This window comes from Anabrus simplex, chromosome 2 (genome assembly GCF_040414725.1).
Source record: "Anabrus simplex isolate iqAnaSimp1 chromosome 2, ASM4041472v1, whole genome shotgun sequence".
NCBI lineage: Eukaryota > Metazoa > Arthropoda > Insecta > Orthoptera > Tettigoniidae > Anabrus > Anabrus simplex.
Genome location: NC_090266.1, coordinates 511,817,296 through 511,837,658, shown reverse-complemented (window position 1 = coordinate 511,837,658; position 20,363 = coordinate 511,817,296). Strand labels below are relative to the sequence as shown.

The 20,363-nt window shown below is 37.9% G+C and overlaps 1 protein-coding gene across 1 annotated transcript in view; it reads right to left on the bottom strand.

Annotated features, from left to right (window-relative positions):
• Positions 1 to 5,130: 5,130 nt before the first annotated feature.
• Positions 5,131 to 20,363, bottom strand: part of Ide (Insulin degrading metalloproteinase) — a 644,148-nt gene continuing 628,915 nt past the window's right edge. The window contains exon 23 of the mRNA XM_067140877.2: positions 5,131 to 8,085. The gene's annotated coding sequence lies outside the window, so the exon portion shown is untranslated. The remainder of the gene's footprint in view (positions 8,086 to 20,363) is intronic.

Below are 20,363 nucleotides of genomic sequence, written 5' to 3'. Positions count from 1 at the left end.
GAAAGTGTATGTTTAATTTCATTCTGAAAAAATATAGTACCGCATTTCTCCGAATCCAAGATGAACCCCACTTTTTCCTTCAAAAAATTTTAATCAGGCTCAAAAAGTACTTTGTAAAATCATATGAATGCCTTTGTTGTACAGTAGGCCTACGCATTTTTAGACTATTATTAGACGCCGAACGTTAACTTTCGTCATGCCGTATTTTTTTGCGGCTGCACAATTATTATTTATTTCTGCGGGTTTAAAGACCATTAACTTAAAATTGGCATCATAATACCAAAGCGAACCCGTTGAAAACTTGTCAGCAATACCTATTCCATGCGTCTCTACAATACGACGATCCATCAGAAAATTATTCTTGCTGTCTATAAACGTGTTACTTTTACTCAGCGCCAGATACACGCTACCGCTACACGCACGTATTGCTTGCCAGATTCGGCCAAATTCAGCGGCTAGCGGCATATAGGCCTAATCGCGGACGTTGAAAGTCAACGAACGAGTTTATTGCGCCACGGTATGGCCATTCTGCCCTTGCGTTTTTCGTGCACATACCTCACAATTTCATCTTCAACTTCTTTAAAGCGTCCTTGTTGCGGACCACTGAATGCAGTTTTTGTACAGTACGCTTTTTTTTAGCTCTTTGTCTTCACGCTAACGCCAAATATTGGCTTTAGTTAGGCCTATGCCGTATTTTCTTGTGGCTGCACAATTATTCTACATTTCCGAGTGTTTAATAACCATTAACTTAAAATTGGCATCATAATATCGAATAGAACCCGTTGAAAATTTGCCGGCAATACCTTCTCCACGTATCATTACAATACGACTATCCATCATGAAAATATTCCTGCTGTCTATAAAACTAATTTTTTTTTTTTTGCTAGGGGCTTTACGTCGCACCGACACAAATAGGTCTTATGGCGACGATGGGATAGGCAAGGCCTAGGAATTGGAAGGAAGCGGCCGTGGCCTTAATTAAGGTACAGCCCCAGCATTTGCCTGGTGTGAAAATGGGAAACCACAGAAAACCGTCTTCAGGGCTGCCGATAGTGGGATTCGAACCTACTACATCCCGGATGCAAGCTCACAGCCGCACGCCTCTACGCGCACGGCCAACTCGCCCAGTAATAAAAAAAACAAAAAACTAAATTTTACTAAGCGTCAAGTACAATAGACGCGTTATAACTCTGCCACTGAGTAGCCATGGCCTTTCTAAGAATTCGGAGGCTCGCATGTTTTGATGTCATCCTGCAGATTTGAGAAACGTTTTTGTAGAAGCTAATAGAAAGCCATACTCCACTATTTCCTGAGATCCAGTGACGTTACACACAGGCACTGTACAACCGGTTGTTGCAGCTATTGATGTAGGATATAGTAAAGAGGCAGTCGTTTATTGTCAACGAGTTTTGCGCGCGTGAAAAGAAGCAGCGTGATTACCGCGGTAGTTGCCAGTGGTATCCATTAACTTGCTGTTAGGCCGCGAATGCAAGACAACCCTAGAGTTTTCGCATGAGATTCTGAGAAAAAATGTCTTGGATTCGGAGAAATACGGTATCACTCCAGAGGTTTCTGTGGCAAACACTTCAGTTTTCTTCTTCAAATGGCGTCACCTAACCTAACCGTAAATGTATCATGAAAACATATTTGAAACGCATGTAGAGAAATGATAACCTACTCGCAAAAAATTTACATGTAAATAGCCTTTCCGAAATGAAATGGCGTATGGCTTTTAGTGCTGGGAGTGTCCGAGGACATGTTCGGCTATCCAGGTGCAGGTCTTTTGATTTGATTCCCGTACGCGACCTGCGCGTCATGAAGAGGATGAAATGATGATTAAGACAACACATACACCCAGCCCCCGTGCCAGCGAAATCAACCAATTATGGTTAAAATTCTCGACCCTACCGGGAATCGAACCCGGGACCCCTGCGACCAAAGGCCAGCATGGTAACCACTTAGCCATGGAGCCAGCCTTTCCGAAATTTAACTAGACGCGAGAAGATTGAAATATCCTCTGAAATCAGTGATGTACTCTGCCATATCTTGAGGTGTATCACATTCTTCCTTAATTTCCGTATATAACATTAAAAACAAGATACCGTTTACTTCAGTCTTTATTTTTAACGAGTTAACGACTGCTATCGGCCACGTTACTTACGCATTTATTACGAAAACGTGTTATACTCTTTTTTTCGAATTTTCTTTACAGAACAGCAGTCGACGGGTATTACTAATCAACTCCAACATCGCCTTTAAATGTCGACGAGAGAGTTCGCAAATGCACAATGTGAGAAAACTATACCGTACCGAAGGTGATCGATCGCATTTTGTTGCAAACGTTTCAATTTTCTTATTCAAACAGCGTCACCTATCCAAACTTAACCGTACTATACGTATGATGAAAACACACTTCAAGCGCCACTCTTCTCGCTATAAATTTTCATAATAGCCTTTCCATAATTTAAACAGACGCGAGATAAATACAAACTAACCTCTGAAATCAATTAAGCACCTTGCCATATCTCGAGGTGTATCCAATTCTTACTTAATTGCAGTATTTAGCCTCAAAATTAAGCGGTCTTTTAGTCAGCCTTAAATTTTAATGAGTTAAATCGGACAAGTTATTTACTCATTTATTACGAACATATGTTCTCTTTCATTTAAAATTTTATTTACGGAACAGCAATCGACGGGTACCTATTACTAATCGACTACGACATCGCCTTCGAATATCGACGAGAGAACTCGCTAGTGCACATAGCGAGGAACGATGCTGAAGGTAATCAATCGCATGCAATATCATCGCTGGGGTGCATAAATATCGGTAACGGAAAAAATCGTGCGTGTTTAATCACTCGTAATAATGGATGCGTTAGTGATAGGGCTCTCGCCGTAACCGAACGACGATACACAGTTTAATATAGGAATTTTGAAGGGGCAGAAAAAAGTTATCGTTATAGTGGAGTTCTCTTTATATGCCACACTCGCTATAGCAGACTTCTACTGTACTTACAAACCACTTCCAGTTCCAAACTATGAAGTCATTTCAAAAAGTCTTGCATAAATTTTATTTTCAAAAAATCATTCACTTTCATTACTATTTGGTACTTCTATTTCAAAATAACGTAATATTGTCTCGAATAGGCCATTTAGATTTTTTAAAAAGGTTTTAAGATCTTATTTAGCCATTTTTAGGTTTTATAAGATTCGAGTAATTTACTCAAATAGAAATGAAATGGATAAGTAAGTTAAAATACTGCAGTTAGCTAGCAAGGAATAAAATAGTTTAAAACCTAAAAACCCAGGCCCTAGTTATGAATAAAGTGAGTCAAATTACATTTTTAATGATTCATTGGTGTGTTTTGTTATATATATATAACTTTCTGTTTTAGATACTTACCACAGTAGAGTCTCATTAATCCGAACTAATTGGGACTGGAGTCCGTTCGGATTACAAAATTTTTGGATTAACTGGAAAATATTTTCTAATAATAATAATAATGTTATTGTTTTTACGTCTCGCCAACTACTTTTACGGTTTCCGGAGATGCCTAGGTGCTGGGATTTTCTCCCGCAGGAGTTCTTTTACATGCCAGTAAATCTACTTACACGAGGCTGACATATTTGAGCACCTTCAAATACCACCGGACTGAGCCAGGATCGAACTTGCCAAGTTGAGGTCTAAGGCCAGCGCCTCAACAGTCTGAGGAAAATAGTTTCTACAATACAGTACAGTACAGTACACTACATACTGTAATTTGAAATGTCCATAGAACTGATGTGATGTTTATGAGATGCTGGTTTAGCACTGCATCTTCGAGTAGGTTCCAATCACTACAGCAAAAGGAACTAACAGACTTTGTAAAGACAAACTACCAGTGATTGATGGTTTATGATGTGTAATTATGTTTACATTAAGTTATTCTAGTAAAATATGACTAATAAAATGCAAGTAAATCTTAATTCTATAATATGTTCTTTCATTTCAATAAGAATTTTTTTTAAAATTTAATATTTCAGTTCGGATTAACTGGACTTTCGGATTAACAGGACTCTAGTGTACTACTACCTCCTGGATTTTCCCCAGTTACCTGAGGTTGGTATTTTAGAATGGATTTAGCCTTGTTTTACGGCTGGATACATTTCCTGAAGCCAAGCCTATATGAAGGGATGTATCCACTATTGTGTGTTCCTGTGGTGGTTCGACATGTGATGTGTTGTATGAATTTGAAGATGTATATTAAGACAAATACCCAGGCTCTGAGGTAGAGGAATTAACCAGACACGATTAAAATCCCCAGCCCAACCAAGAATCGAACCTGGCGCCCTCTGAGCTGAAGGTGACTATGCTGACCATTCAGTCAGCATGTACAAAAACATATTTTTAAAACCATTTATAAACTCGCGGAATCCCCATGGCATGCTCGTGCGACTCCAGGTGTTCCATGGAACACACTTTGAGAACAAGTGTTGCAGTACACTCATACGGATAAGACTTGTACTTGCTGCATGTGAGGTTCCATCGGGCAACTTCTATTGCTGTATCTACACGCACCATTAGAAGCTAAAATTCAGCTTGGAAACCAGATGATGTGTAACACTTTCAATGATATCCAGAACGTCGTGTTTTCCCTACCTCAAAGTGGATGCATTTCATGTAAGGCTACTAATTTTATCTAGTTAGGTAGTGTTTTTCCTGTTTAATAATTCTCGTACCAACAGTACCAGTATAGAATATGTTTCAATATTGTATTTATTGGAAAAGGGACGAGCTTACCTTATCCGTAATAGCATACTATACGGGTATGGTAGAGAGGAAATCATGCCATTGCATTGGACAAGACATGTGTGATTGTGACAGTAGCATATTTAAGTTCACTTTTGTATTTCTGATTTACTTAGAAGTAATGTGATTCAGCTCACTGCATTAGAAAAGAGCTATCCTCTAGTAGGAGGTCTTCGCCCTTCCAGGGACAACTAGGCTGTCTTAATGTCTTCCTGATCCTTAAGTTTTCTTTTGATATTTCCTGTTCCTTGAATGTGCAAATACGACTATTCTGAATTGACTGATTTGATCATCATTATCTTATTGTAGTAATTCAGAGGGACTTAAGATAATTACAGACATTTTAAGTCAAACAAAAGTTTATTTAAAACTTATGGAGTATTATGTACAAGATGCATGCACCAAGACATACTGTAATTGAAATAGTTGAGCTTATCAATTCAACCAGCAGGTCCTCCATTCCTTTCATTTCATCAAAGCAGCAACATATATTAAAAGCTATTTGAGGGCACCCAATTATTTTAAGATCAATCCAAAATGAGCAAAAACTGTGCTGGGGATAAAATACAGCAAGAAAATACCATATACAACTTCAAACAAAAAAAGAGATTTATACGACTGAGGAAGTAGCGCTTTTGTGAGTCTGTCAGAAATCTCCTATACAATTCTCATTATTCTAGGAAATTTTTAGGATATTTTCAAGGATATTTCAAGGATACTGGAAAGCCCACTTATGGAAATGAAAGGAACACGAAACTTGTTCTGAGACACCTGAGCACTACTGGATCACAGTACAAAATGAATAGTACAGAACTAAGTTTTGGTGCTGTAGATGAACTAGTGATCTGCTGATGTTAAATTACAAATTTCTGACTCAGTTTCTTGTAAAGTGCTGACTGTTTAAATATAATCAAAGCTCAAATTAGTAACACACTCAACTGGGATTTTTCTGTAACAACAGTTCCCAATAATTATTTCAGTGTCTTGTGAACACCTGTCACAAAAATATAAAAAAGTCTATCTACATTCAATTTTTATGATTCATAAAAAATATAATAATCTATATGTCTAACTTAATTAAAAATCTATAAATTTAATTTAAAATTTACTGTACAATTTGTGATTTCATCTCCTTCCATCTTTTAACTGGAAGCTATAATTTCATCATAATTTGATTACTTTATGAACTAACTCCTTCCTTTGCTAAATTGAGTTTTAAATTACTTATAATTTACAATATGATGAAATATTGTATAACAAGTAATTTCATTTCAGTACCCCCAATGAGCAGAGCAGCAACATTCTCAGGAATGTACCATCTTTGGTGTTAGCAAGTGATAAGTAATGCACCTTCAATAAGTTACTTTAACTGATATTAAGTGTCAAAAAACATACGACAAAAAAGCTGCCCATTCTGACACCAGAAACTAGAACTGGGACCAAGAGAGTACAACTAGTTCCAGAAAATATTTCCCAATGTGCTATGACTATTCTGCTCGCTATATTATTGCCAAACATTCTCTACAAAATCAAATGAAGTGAATGAAAATATAAACAATTTTGTGATAAGACTAAAAGAAATGACTATACATTAGTGTTATCATTACCAAATTAATCAATTCTTCAATGTGGCATCCATTCCATAGCGAAGACAAAATTTATAAAGAATAACACTGTCTTCATCACTAAGTTGTTAGCGGATGAAATACATGAAGTGCTACAGTCCCTGGAATTTGTTGCCGAGTATGACCATCCCAAAGTGCTTCCATGAGGAAATTTAATAAAACTGATAAAATTTTAAGAACTTCATAAATAATTAATGGATTATTACCAAAATTTCAGGATTAAAAACACAAAAATTTAAATAAGGATGTGACCACTTGACACTGGAACAGTTTCATTAATTGGAGGTTATAAAGTAATACTGGTTCCAAACAGAGAAAAACTGAATCTAATTTTATATTTGACAAGGTTCATTCTCAATGGGGCACATATTTAAAATAACAGAAAAAATTACATTTAAAATGGAACGATTCAATTTTGATAATAATCTTCATAAAGCTATATTATGTATTTATAGATAAAGTACAAGTCACCATAACTGGTAATATAATACTGAGGGTAATCAACCATTCTCTGAGATACTGAAGTACACATGATGTGACAAAATAATTTAATAATTGTGATTGTCTACTAGTAAGTTTCAACATTTCTGCTAATCTATGAGCTTGAGGAGAGTTCATGACAAATTATTACTATAATAACTCTGAAATGTTTACTTAAAATTTCCTTTGAATTATATTTTTAAAATTTCACTTATGTTCCATGAAACATACTTAAGTACTCAGTATGTATGCTTTAGTTCAAGTTATGGCAGATAACACACACTTGTCAACTTATCTGAAGAGTTACATTCTCAAGAGGCAAGTGAAGGCATACAACTGATTGTTTCCCCCCAGTCTATTTCATTTGGAAAAAATATATCAAACAAGGAATAGGAACTTTCAACAGAACAGTTATATCAGTCAGCTGAACAAACTGTCCATGTATCAAGATCAAAATAGTGAACTAGAGGTTAATCATAAATAACTTTTAAATAACTTAACAAAAAACATCTAATAACAGTAACACAGTAAAGCTGAATTGCTCAAAATGTTCGTCACAACCAACCTTTTTATTCGCCAACAGCTCGTCAAAATTTCCATAAAACAGAATTATTTTCAATAGCAGTGATGCAACTCATTTCATCTGATGCAAACATGGCTTCCATCTTCACTGTACTCAAATAATTTATATTTCATAAGAATTAAAAAAATAATTGTCAAAATATACGTAAATAGAAAATATTTCAGTTCATTTCATTAAAAAACAAATAGTTCTGTTTAATGTACAGTAAGGTAGTCTGTAATTTTAACAAAATAATATAGCAGGGTCATCTACTAACACCCCTCACCTACGGCCAGCACACTAATATTAATGTGATGTTGGCTAAAAACCAGATACAAACATAAACATAAAATTAAAATGAAACAACATATAGATTTTTCAACAACAATATGGGCCATGAAAGCATCAATAGCAAAAATATAAAAAAATATACATTAAAAAAAAAGTAAACAAGGAAGAGCAAAGACATGGATGTTTTCAAAACTAAAAAACAATCAATTGGATTGTATGTTAGGTGAGATCTGGACTAAGCTTACAACAACTGCTGATGAAGGTTTGATAACTGTGCTGAGTTGAGATGCAGTCTTACTTAGGAAGCCGGTATAAATTAAGGACGAGTTTTTAAAGATCTGAAACAAAAAATGAAAATAGGCTTAATATAAAATTTTTGAAAGTACCTTTCCTTCACAATTTAGTATATTATTCTGTTAACACATCAAGACCAACACATAAGGAGTAATTATTGCTTTCTTATACATATTACACTATCACATTTAAAGAGGCATATCATAAAATATACAAATTAAACAAGGAAGAGCAAAGATATCAAATAGGAGAGAAGGGAATTAGTTAATAAAGAAAAAGTACATAATAAACCAAAGGAGAGAACAAATATAAATGAATACAGTAATAATTCCTAAATATTATTTAACAGTTACTATAATATCCTTTACTATTCAGCTTGATTATTTGTCAGTGAACACTTACAATGAGGTATAAATGACGTTTCAACAGCAGTCTCTCAGTTTCCTACTTCCTTCCAAACACTCGGGTTCTATTTTCAGATGATGTCCCCACACCTACTGCTACTATACCTGGCTATCCTGTGACCTTCCATAATGCCCTAAACAAGAGCCGTCCAAACAGCACTCTCGGTACAGCAGTGCACACAAGAGTTGTCGGATCAGTCTAACTCTCTCCTTTGCTTACCTCACATTAGCAATAGGGCCAAACAGAATGCTTGATGTTAGCATTTCAATTATGGTGGGTCTTGATAAAATAAAAAAATGGAGCAGCAAAGAGTTGTTGATATTAAAATAGAATTGGAAGTGGCTTGTTTCTTCACAGCAAAAAATGCTAAATAGCATTCATAATCACCAAATTAACCAAACCAAACCCCATGGTACAACAGTCCCGAAGGGCCATGGCCTACCAAGCGACCGCTGCTCAGCCCGAAGGCATGCAGATTATGGGGCATCATATGGTCAGCATGCCGAATCCTCTCGGCCATTATTCTTGGCTTTCTAGACTGGGGCCGTCATCTGTCAGATAGCTCCTCAACTGTAATCATGTAGGCAGAGTGGACCTCGAACCAGCCCTGAGATACAGATAAAAATCTCTGACCTGGTCAGGAATCGAGCCCAGGGCCTCCGGGTAAGAGGCAGGCACGTTACCCGTACACCACGGGGCCGGCATAATCACCAAATTAGCCAAGCCATTTTCAGGTGGTGATTTTGTGAAGGAATATATTTCTTTAATCCAGGCAGCAGAACTTCCGTACCTATCAGAAGTTTGAAAATTTGACTAAATTAACCTCTCTCATCAAACAGCAGCACGGTGCACTAGGAAATTTACAGCAAACTTCTTTAAAAAAGGGTATATCCCAAAGTACATAAACAGGTGGGAAAAGTGCCCTCCATGTTCGGTTCCACTTACTTCTATGAAACTACAATTTTCGGCTTTAAAACTCATCAAGGTCAGGTTACAATGACCTCTCAGAGATGACAACCTACACCATTTTGTGTTAAAGGCTGTGTCACGGATGCTTGTTTCTGATCCTCGTGTATACATGTAAATAATCATTGTCATAAAGATAATTTGCTTCTTCATTCATTCCACTAGATCACTTACAGTTTACTACCTAACACAGCTTCTCAATTTTATATCGCGGCCCTTCCGACCCTTTATAATAAGGAAAGACACCAGCCAACATTATGAAACAATAATCAAGAAAGGGACCGCTAGATTGAGAAGATATTGAGAATGCTGCTGTTTCTAAAGCTTTAAATTTCATTGGTGTTTTTTCCTTGTCACAGGCTTTTTGCCTGCACGTTATATCAGGCTTGGTTTCTGAAAAATGTTTGCTCCCGCTCCCCTCCTGACCAATTTAATGTGATGGGTTTCTACAAGGATGATTTTTGACAGTGATTTCAACCTGTTTTGTTATTGTTACTAAACAATATTTTGTAAACTATGAGGTCCACAACCACACCATGTGCTACTATTGTTCATTTCCATCTGCATCGTTTGTTTTTTCATTCCTTTGTTTTCTTAGGTTAACACAGTTTGTAGTTTCAATTATTATTTTAAATTAACACCTTTTCACTGAATTTTGTCGCAGTGAGTTGTTTTTTGCTCCGCATATTGATGTAAATATTGTATATTTGTGCTAATTTTGTTTCCGTCTAGGCTCTCTTTTGTTTTTTTCATTTGCTCCTTCATTATGTTTTTTAGCATTTTTTCAACTTATATTATGTAAATTATTTCAAACTCCCCTCATTTTTAACTGAAGATGGCTCAAACGAGCCGAAACATGTTTGAATTTGTTTACTTCGTCCAATGACGGAATATTTATTGTATTGAATTAGGAGGATACTCTCATTTTTCACCTTTGTAAAGTACCGTTTCCAAAACAAAATATAATGTAAAACAAGTGCACTTTTCTTTACAATAGAATCATAGTTGGTGTAAGGGAGATGAAAGATGACATTAGAAGAGTTACTGTGTAGCACGAATTTCACTAACGGAATCACTGCTATCTGTTGGCTCACTGGAATGGTTTTCATTTGGTGCAACTTTAACGAGGAACCTGTCCAATGACTGTTGCTTTTGCCTCTTATTGAGAATTTCACAAAAATGTGACATTGCATTGTCACTGAACTGATTCATCGCTTGCACTGCTACAGCCTTATTCGGGTGGTGTTTTCCTACAAAATTTTGCACCGTTTCCCACATTTTGCACTTCTCCCGAATCTCAGTTGAAGTGAGAGATTCCATTGACTTTTCCTCCTCCTCTTCCTCCGACGAGATCTCCATAACCTCCTCCTGTTGTTCACAATGCAGGTCCATCAGTTCGTTGGTGGTCAGTTCCTGGCTATGTTCTTCCACCAGCTCTTGAATATCTACGTCATTCACCTCCAGCCCCATAGCCTTCCCTAAGGACACAATTTCATCGATAATCAGTGGCTCATTGTCACCAACAATCCCCTCAAAGTCACGTCCAAGAACACAGTCAGGCCACAGCTTTCCCCAAGCGGAAGTGAAAGTTCTCTCGGTGACTCCATCCCAGGCTTTATCGATGATCCTCAGGCAATTCACGATGGGGAAATGATTTCTCCCAAACTCTCAGAGGGTAAGGTTTGTCACTTCGAAGCATCGCTGAAATAATGCTTTGGTGTATAGCTTATTGAAGTTTGAAGTGACTTGCTGATCCATAGGCTGAAGAAGTGTTGGGAGGAAAGATCTTAACCTTAACGAACTTGAATTCCTCCAGTAAGTTGTCCTCAAGGCCTTAAGGCCTGGAGGATAAGCAGGAGCATTGTCCATAACCATCAAGATTTTGAGCGGCAGATTATGTTCTCTTCTAGCTGCCGTGGCACACGTGACGCTTGTATTGCGGAACCTCACTCGCTTATCAAGTTACAACTTATTTAAAATGTTTGCTCATGTTGCAAAACACTCGTGGACCAAGTTACTCGCATTCCGAGGTTTCACTGTAATAGAAAATATCTGTTACATGTTCATCTATTTTGACAGGCAGACATGCCGATCCTTTTACAGCAGTTAAATTGATTAAATGACAAGGACATCCTATAATTTAAAAAGTTTCCATTTCCTTTCTCTCAACAGCCCTGCCATACCCATCTTTAACCATACTATCACTGTTGTATCAAGAGCAATGCAGTTTTTTAAGGGGATGTTGTATTCTTTTAAGGTAGTGAGTAAAAGATTGGCAATGTTAATGCCTGCTGCACTTTCTTCTAAAACAGGAACTTCTAAAAGAAAACTCGTGAATTTGTTGAAGTGGGTTGCAGAATGTATGGACAACTGGGTACAACACTGAAGCACTTTGATTACTACTGTCTGTTGCATCTGAAAAAACACAATTTTTAGGCAAGCAGAAACCTTCTCTTTTTCTTCATTGCACATTTCTGCAAGCATGGCCAAGGATTTAGTTCTAGCAGAACCATACTGCATGGTGATTTTTTAGTCTGGGAACATCTTCCTAAATGAAGGACCAATGTGATCAGAACAATTAACTGGGAGGTTATGTTCAATAATAAACAACAAGAACAATACTTCTGTACGTGTTATACTGTCAGTGTTGTCCTCCTTACACGTGAACTCAAGTTTCTGTTTTTTTCCAACACACTGAGCATTATCTTTAAGTTTCTTTGTGAGAACATGTTTTAGAAATGTCTCCCTTCCCCGATGCGCAATACTGAAATCATACTTACAAACACTACAAAATGCAAATGTTCAGCCTCTTCTAAACTCCGTTATATATGGAAAGTTAGCCTTGTACACACTTTTAAACTGCATTTCATATTTCTTCGCTATAATAGCAAGGAACCAACGAAATCACTCAGCCTAAAAATCACAACAGCCTACTGGCCTAATAATGCCAACACTATATAAATTCTACACAAATCATATAGTTTCACGTGTGAAACAGGTGATACAATATTCTGCAGCCTACAACTACCTCTGACCCACAGGCTATTATGCAAAACTTCAAGCAACATACACTAAATTATCTATCAATGATTTCAAAGATTTAAGCTTTTTAGGTATTTTCAATCATGAAATTACCAGCTTTTCGCCCCAGTGTAACAGTGGGTTCATCAGTTGGATTGCTTCACCTCTCCAAGACACTGGCTGCTAGTGCACCACTGAGACACCACTACAAACCTATGTAGGACAATGCAGTGACGGTGCACTAGGGAAACCATGTGCCTCCGCTTGTACAAATGCCTGACTGAAAAGGCCTAAAGAGCTTAAATCTTATTCTAACATTTGCAATCAATGAAACTAAATTATGGTTTCCTTCTGGGAACTCAATTTTTGAAGGTGTTAGATGCCAAGTAAACACGACACAGAATACAGTAGATGCACATTGTTATGGAAAGTATCGATACAATGCACAACTGCGGTATCGAAACACACCTTCAAAACATGTAAAATCTATTTCTAATGATCTGTTCGAAAGATGACTGGTGTTTGTCATCTCGCACTCTTAGTGAGAAAATACGCGCAGAATTTTTGAAAAACAGGGAAAATTAATATGTTAAGCTGGAGGGCAGGAGAAATGGTGAAAATTGGGAGTCTTCTGCCTAAATCAGGGAGTTGGCAGGTATTTATAAATGGGAGATTTCTGAAAGATGTATTGGAATGCAATTCTGTGAGGTCTTTTTCTCCATGACTGGCCTACTTCCAGTGCCAGGGGACCACAAGCAACACTGATAGTTGAGTGGTGAGGTCTCAGCATGCTGGCACGCAACATCTGGAGAGGCCAGCCCTAAACTTCAGCATCTGTTTCAAAAGGTCATTTGTCACATCTACAATTTTAGAAAAAAACAAGTTATATACTGAGAAAATCCTTTCAACAAGCACTGAAACAGGAAGAAGGAAAACAAATAAAATTCAGTGAAGACAATGACTTTCAGAAATTTCTAAAAGCTAGTCACTAACGATAATCTTCCAGTAGATGAGTCTTCGTTGAACTTGTTCTTACATCTATTGACAATATGAATAGAATTTATAAGAAGTGGTGCCAAGGAAATGATGAATCTTACAGAGGAACGTTTTTGTTCCTTGAAATTGTAGAGGATAAGAAAACCTCAGGAATTAAAACCTGCAAAATATCAGTGTAAATAAAAATTCTGAGTTTGTCAGACATACCTGGGCTCCATGTTTGGAGTGGATCGGTAGGTTGGTTTGATCGGGCTGCACTTTTTTTTTGCACGAACTGTAATGGAAGAGTCCTATCTGGAGATGTTACGAGATAGCATGATGGCAGATCTTGCGAACGTGAAATACTACAATGTCCTGCACATTGTTTGACAACATGATCATGCTCCATCATACTACACGATACCCATTCAGTTTTTAAAATTAACCCTTCCCCGAGTAAACTGGGGGCTGAGGAACATTTGATTGGACACCTTGCTCCTGCAATAAAATACCGTGCAATTTTGCCTTATGGAGCATTATTTAAAATGCCATTTAAGCAGCAAAACTGCAAGATCTGAATGTATTGAGTCAAGAAATTGAAATTTCTTTTGATGAACTAAACAAAAACAAATATTTGTTATAGTAGATCCGTCAGGCTGCATGGCTAAAGGGTTAGTATACGGGTCTTTGGTCTAGATGGTTCCGGGTTTGATTCCCAGCCGGGTCGGGGATTTTAACCTTCGTTAGTTAATTTCAATGGTTCTGGGCGTGGGTGGGTGTGTGTGCCACCTTCATCATTAGAATTCATCATAGGAAGGGCCCCATATTCATAGACGTGCAGGTTGCCTATACGCCAACTCGAAAGACCTGCACCAGGCCTCTTTGGAGGCCACAATCCATTATTATTATTATTATCATCAAAGATTTGTCAATCCATGGATAATAGTTGTTTGGATTGTACTGAAAATGGTGTGGAACTTGTCAAGCATATACGGTAAAATATGGCTGTATTATATTTTGTGCAAAATACAAATTTGCCTAGTTAAAAAGTACCGTCACGTTAATTTTCTCCAAGGGAAAGTGACTTTTGGGCAACCCTGTATATTACAATATATTGATTAGTATACAGTTGCATAGAAATATTAAAGGGGCCAAAACAGAAAATGATAATTTCTCTGTTCGTATTAGCTGTATCAAAAAACTGTGCTTTATACAAATTTTGTGTGTAAGGAATAATATTGGAGATGTGTGTTATATTTTTCATGAACTTCTAGATACCTCCAAAACTATTAGTTCTATAACAGCAATCATAGAAATCCGACTTTTTTTTTTTTGCTAGTTGCTTTACGTCGCACCGACACAGATAGGTCTTATGGCGACGATGGGACAGGAAAGGCCTAGGAATGGGAAGGAAGCACCATCGCCTTAATTAAGGTACAGCCCTAGCATTTGGCTGGTGTGAAAATGGGAAACCATCTTCAGGGCTGCCGACAGTGGGGTTCGAACCCACTATCTCCCAGATGCGAGCTCACAGCTGCGTGCTCCTAAATCGCCCGGTAAATCATTTATGTCAATACATTTTTACCGCATGGGTTTCAGATATGATTGCCTTTGGGCATGGTGATCCCATCGTACTAACAGCATATAAAATGACTGAGTTGAGGTCTCGAAAATGGTTAGGGCGTCCCCCAAAAGTGACTAGCAGTTCCTGGTGTTTTGGTCCTGGGGGAACTGTTACAAGTGGGCAGCAAACGACGAAGATTGCAACCATAAAAGTATTGACCCTTAACGGCAAGACAGAAGAACTAATAAAATACATGGAAGAGAAGAACATTACATTGTTGGGACCGAGTGAAACCAAGTAAAAATGAAAGGGACAGAAAAGATTGAGGAAGAAGTTCCAATTGTTTTGAAGTGGAGGTGCTAACTGCAATAATGCAGTAGGTTAGATTGTGAGGGAGGACCTGGTACAGTACATAGAGAAAGTCTACCATGTAAATGACCAAAATATGAAAATCAGACTTGGCTTGGAGGGTGGAGTGCAATATTTTATCCAAGTATATGCACATAAGACAGGTATTGTTGAAGAGAGTCTACAGGAGTTCTTGGAGTAACTGGCGAGGTGCACTGAAGATAAAGAAGTGGTGATAATGGAAGACATTAATGCCCACCTAAGAACAAACAGGCAAGGTAAAGAAGAAATAACTGGTCCTTCCAGTTATGGAAATTAAAATGCAGGAGGGTTACTGCTAGTTTTTTGTGAGAGGAATGGATTAATAGTAGGCAATACATGGTTCAGAAAAAAGAACAGCCAAAAACACACCTACATATGGATGGGCACAAAGGAGAACAAAAACAATGATTGGTCTGATTTTTGTTGAGAGAGAGACACACAGACAATTGGAAGATGTGACCGCTATGCAAGAGAAGATTTTGAAGGAGACCATAAAATTGTAAAAGCTAATTTAGGACTTGGTAAAATACTGAAATTAAGAGAGACAGGAGAAAGAAAAATAAAGATATGAAAATTAAAGGAAAAGGGAGCACAACAGAAGTTCCTAGAACTGTAAAAACAAATTCCTAAAGGAGAGGTTGGCAGTGTTGAAGAGGAATGGGCCAAGTTCAAACTATGAATGGTGAAATGTGCAGAAGATACATGTGGTAGAGTATCAGGGAAAAAGAAGGAAAAGGAGACACCCTGGTGGAATAACAAAGTAAGGGATGCAGAGAAAGAAAAACAAAAAGCATGAAGGATCTGGATAGGAGGCAGAAATACGGAGATTAGGGAAAACTACTGAAGCCGTATTAAGTCGATACATGTTCAATGATATGAATAATAAGTAAAATTTTTATCATAGGGCTAAAGTACTGTATATTTTATGTCCCCAGCTTGGTAGTGCAGGGTGGACATTGCAGGTGAAGGGCACCAGCCAGTTGCCTAGACATATTTTTGGAACAAAGAAATTCTGCCTCTTGTTATTGTCCAGGTGAAGGCACGGTAGCTCTTCCTTAGGGAAAGGGAATACGTGGAAATATGAAAGTCGTTTGAGGACTCGGGAATATTAAACGCTTGGTGTGAGGGTACATGGCTAAGAAAAGATGGACATAGTTATAGGTGGAGACACTTGAAAGTTCCTCGGGTGTACAGAGAATTAGAAGTGTGCGGTTGCTGACACCCAATCAGTTAATGGCATCTTGGAAGTTTTTGAAAACTATTAGTTTGATAGATGATCAGGCCACAAACTGGGAGTGTTTTCGGTAATATGTGCGAGGTAATAAAACTTTCGACACTGGTGAAGTGAGCACCTGTTTTCCTTAGCTTTTTGTGAGTGTGTAATTTGCCTTGTATGACTGCCATATTAACGTATTGTACAGTTCATTGTGATATGGGTGTTGTGCTTAGAACTACCATCAGTTCCAAGGGAATAATTTTTAAGGATTGTCATGTGCTGGGACTTGCCGCGTGGCAATGTTTTCGTCACCAGTTCGAATAATGTTTGGGCAGAGAATGCACCACGGGACTTCTGTGCTGATATTTCACAAGCAGTTCGTGAACTTATAAACATGTTTTAAAACCAGGCAGTAGTAATAACAATAGGCTGGAGTAGAAATTAGCGCCAGATTAGTTCGCTACAAAAATTATGCAAAGTGCTGTGCATAACTAAAAAAGTGTATTGTGCAATAACACAGTCTGTTAAAATACAGAGGTCCATACTGCCGGACAATGGATAACAGATGTTATCCTGGTTGACCGCGATGTGCCGTATGGTTGGGAGCTGAGATGGAGACCTAAACGAACCCGGGACTGAGGACTGCTGTTTCCATGGACACAACCAGCATGGAGGAGTAGAACCATGGGCTAGTCTAGCCTGAGGTGGAACAATGATGCCGAAGTGACGAGTGCTATTTACAGTACCGGCCGTAAGTACCTTGAAAAACTATTAAATTGCTCTGGTCTCGTTGCTTATTAACATAATGCATGCACTTCTACAACACCTAAAATCTGACCATTTATACACCCAACGAAACCATCACATTCATACAAATGTAAATGTATAACACAAGTATAGTATAGTAATACATGGAGACCATAAATATACCGACACATATAACTAAGCAGACAAAAAACCATTCCAGAAATTCATATGTACTTCATATCATCTAGTAATTAGTCGGGTAGCTATTTGTTTGTACAAATGCTGCACATCGAGTTGGCAATGAGTACACCAATTTCTCAAGGCATGAGACAGGAATTCTGGATCATTCTTCTTTTAAAGCTTTGAAATGTGTTTCCATGTTTGTGTATGTTTTACATTTAAATGCCTTTTGAGTTCCTCCAATAGATGTTCAATTAGGTTTAGACCAGGGATTTGACCTGGCCAATCAATAATCCTTACTCTTTTCTTATTGTGCTTTGACTAACTTGGAGGTATGTTTAGGATCATTTTCATGCAGATTTAACCACGCATGTTTTGTTTCGCATATGGTACCATATATTGTTCAATGATCCTGCCAAATACAAATTGATCCAGGGTGCTTTCAAATTTACCAGTGGACCAACTCCAGTTCTAGAAAAGCAGCTCCAAGTCATTACATAAGAGTTGAACATACTGAATTTACTCCCATTGCTCCACAGTAGTTTACTCCATTCCTTGTTCATCCAGGCACCATATTTCTTAGCAGAGGCAAGTCAGGCTTTCCCTTTTTTTTTTTTTGGTGTTTACATCAAGTGCTTCTTGCTTGGTTGTCACCCCATTAAACCTTGGTGTTTTGAGGTACTGTTCGGTGGTAGTTAAGCCAAGTTTGATCTTCAATCAATCACTACTGATCTGCATTTAGAGCCGTCGCCCAGGTGGCAGATTCCCTATCTGTTGTTTTCCAAGCCTTTTCTTAAATGATTTCAAGGAAATTGGAAATTTATTGAACATCTCCCTTGGTAAGTTATTCCAAACCTTAACTCCTCTTCCTATAAATGAATATTTGCCCCAGTTTGTCATCTTGAATTCCAACTTTATCTTCATATTGTGATCTTTCCCACTTTTAAAGACGCCACTCAAACTTATTCGCCTACTAATGTCATTCCACGCCATCTCTCCGCTGACAGCTCGGAACATACCACTTATAATATCAATATAAATGGTCCGTTATTGGACCAGGATGCTTTCAATTTTTACCAGTGGGCCAACTCCAATTCTAGAAAAGCAGCTCCAAGTCATTACATGAGAGTTGAACATACTGAATTTACTCTCATTGCTCCACAGTAGTTTACTCCATTTCTTGTTCGTCCAGGCACCATTATTTCTTAGCAGAGGCAAGCCAGGCTTTCTCCTTTCTTTTTGTGCTTAAATCTAGTGCTTCTTGCTTGGTTGTCAATCATGATACAGTCCAAATGACCTCCTAAATCCATTATATCTCCTATATCTTGCTGGAATCCTACAAGTTGAGCTTCAGTGGAATAACCTTTCCTAAACCCAAACTGCCTTCTATCAAACCAGTTATTAATTTTGCAAACGACCAAGCTCGATAGCTGCAGTTGCTTAAGTGCGGCCAGTATTCAGGAGAACCCAACTGTCGGCAGCCCTGAAGATGGTTTTCCGTGGTTTCCCATTTTGACACCAGGCAAATGCTGGGGCTGTACCTTAATTAGCGCCACAGCCGCTTCCTTCCCATTCCTAGCCCTTCCCTGTCCCATCGTCACCATAAGACCTATCTGTGTCGGTGTGACGTAAAGCAAAAAATAAAAATAAAAATAAATAAATGCAAACATATCTTATATAATCATACCACTTAGTCGAGCAGCTCGTCTTCTTTCTCCCAATTCTTCCCAGCCCAAACTTTGCAACATTTTTGTAACGCTATTCTCTTGTCGGAAATCACCCAGAACAAATCGAGCTGCTTTTCTTTGGGTTTTTTCCAGTTCTTGAATCAGGTAATCCTGGTGAGGGTCCCATACACTGGAACCATACTCTAGTTGGGGTCTTATCAGAGACTTATAAGCCCTCTCCTTTACATCCTTACTACAACCCCTAAACACCCTCATAACCATGTGCAGAGATCTGTATCCTTTATTTACAATCCCATTTATGTCATTACCCCAATCCAGATCTTCCCTTATATTAACACCCAGATACTTACATTGATCCCCAAAAGGAACTTTCCCCACATCAACGCAGTAATTAAAAGTGAGAGGACTACCTATTTGTGAAACTCACAACATGACTTTTAAACCCGTTTATCATTATACCATTGCCTACTGTCCATCTCAAAACATTATCAAGGTCATTTTGCAGTTGCTCACAATCTTGTAACTTGTTTATTACTCTATACAGGATAACATCATCCACAAAAAGCCTCACCTCTGATTCTACTCCTTTACTCATATCATTTATAAATGAGAAAACATAAAGGTCCAATAATACTGCCTTGAGGAAATCCCCTCTTAATTATTGCAGGGTCAGATAAAGCTTCGCCTACTCTAATTCTCCGAGTTCTATTTTCTAGAAATATAGCAACCCATTCAGTCACTCTTTTGTAAAGTCCAATTGCACTCATTTTTGCCAGTAGTCTCCTATGATCCACCCTATCAAATGCCTTAGACAGGTCAATCGCAATACAGTCCATTTGACCTCCTGAATCCAAGATATCTGCTATATCTTGCTGGAATCCTACTAGTTGGGCTTCAGTGGAATAACCTTTCCTAAAAACAAACTGCCTTCTATCGAACCAGTTATTAGTTTCACAATCATGTCTAATATAATCAGAAAGAATGCCTTCCCCAAGTTTACATACAATGCACGTCAAACTTACTGGCCTGTCATTTTCAGCTTTATGTCTATCACCCTTTCCTTTATACACAGGGGCTACTATAGCAACTCGCCATTCATTTGGTATAGCTCCTTCAAGCAAAAAATAATCAAATAAGTACTTAAGATATGGTACTATATCCCAACCCATT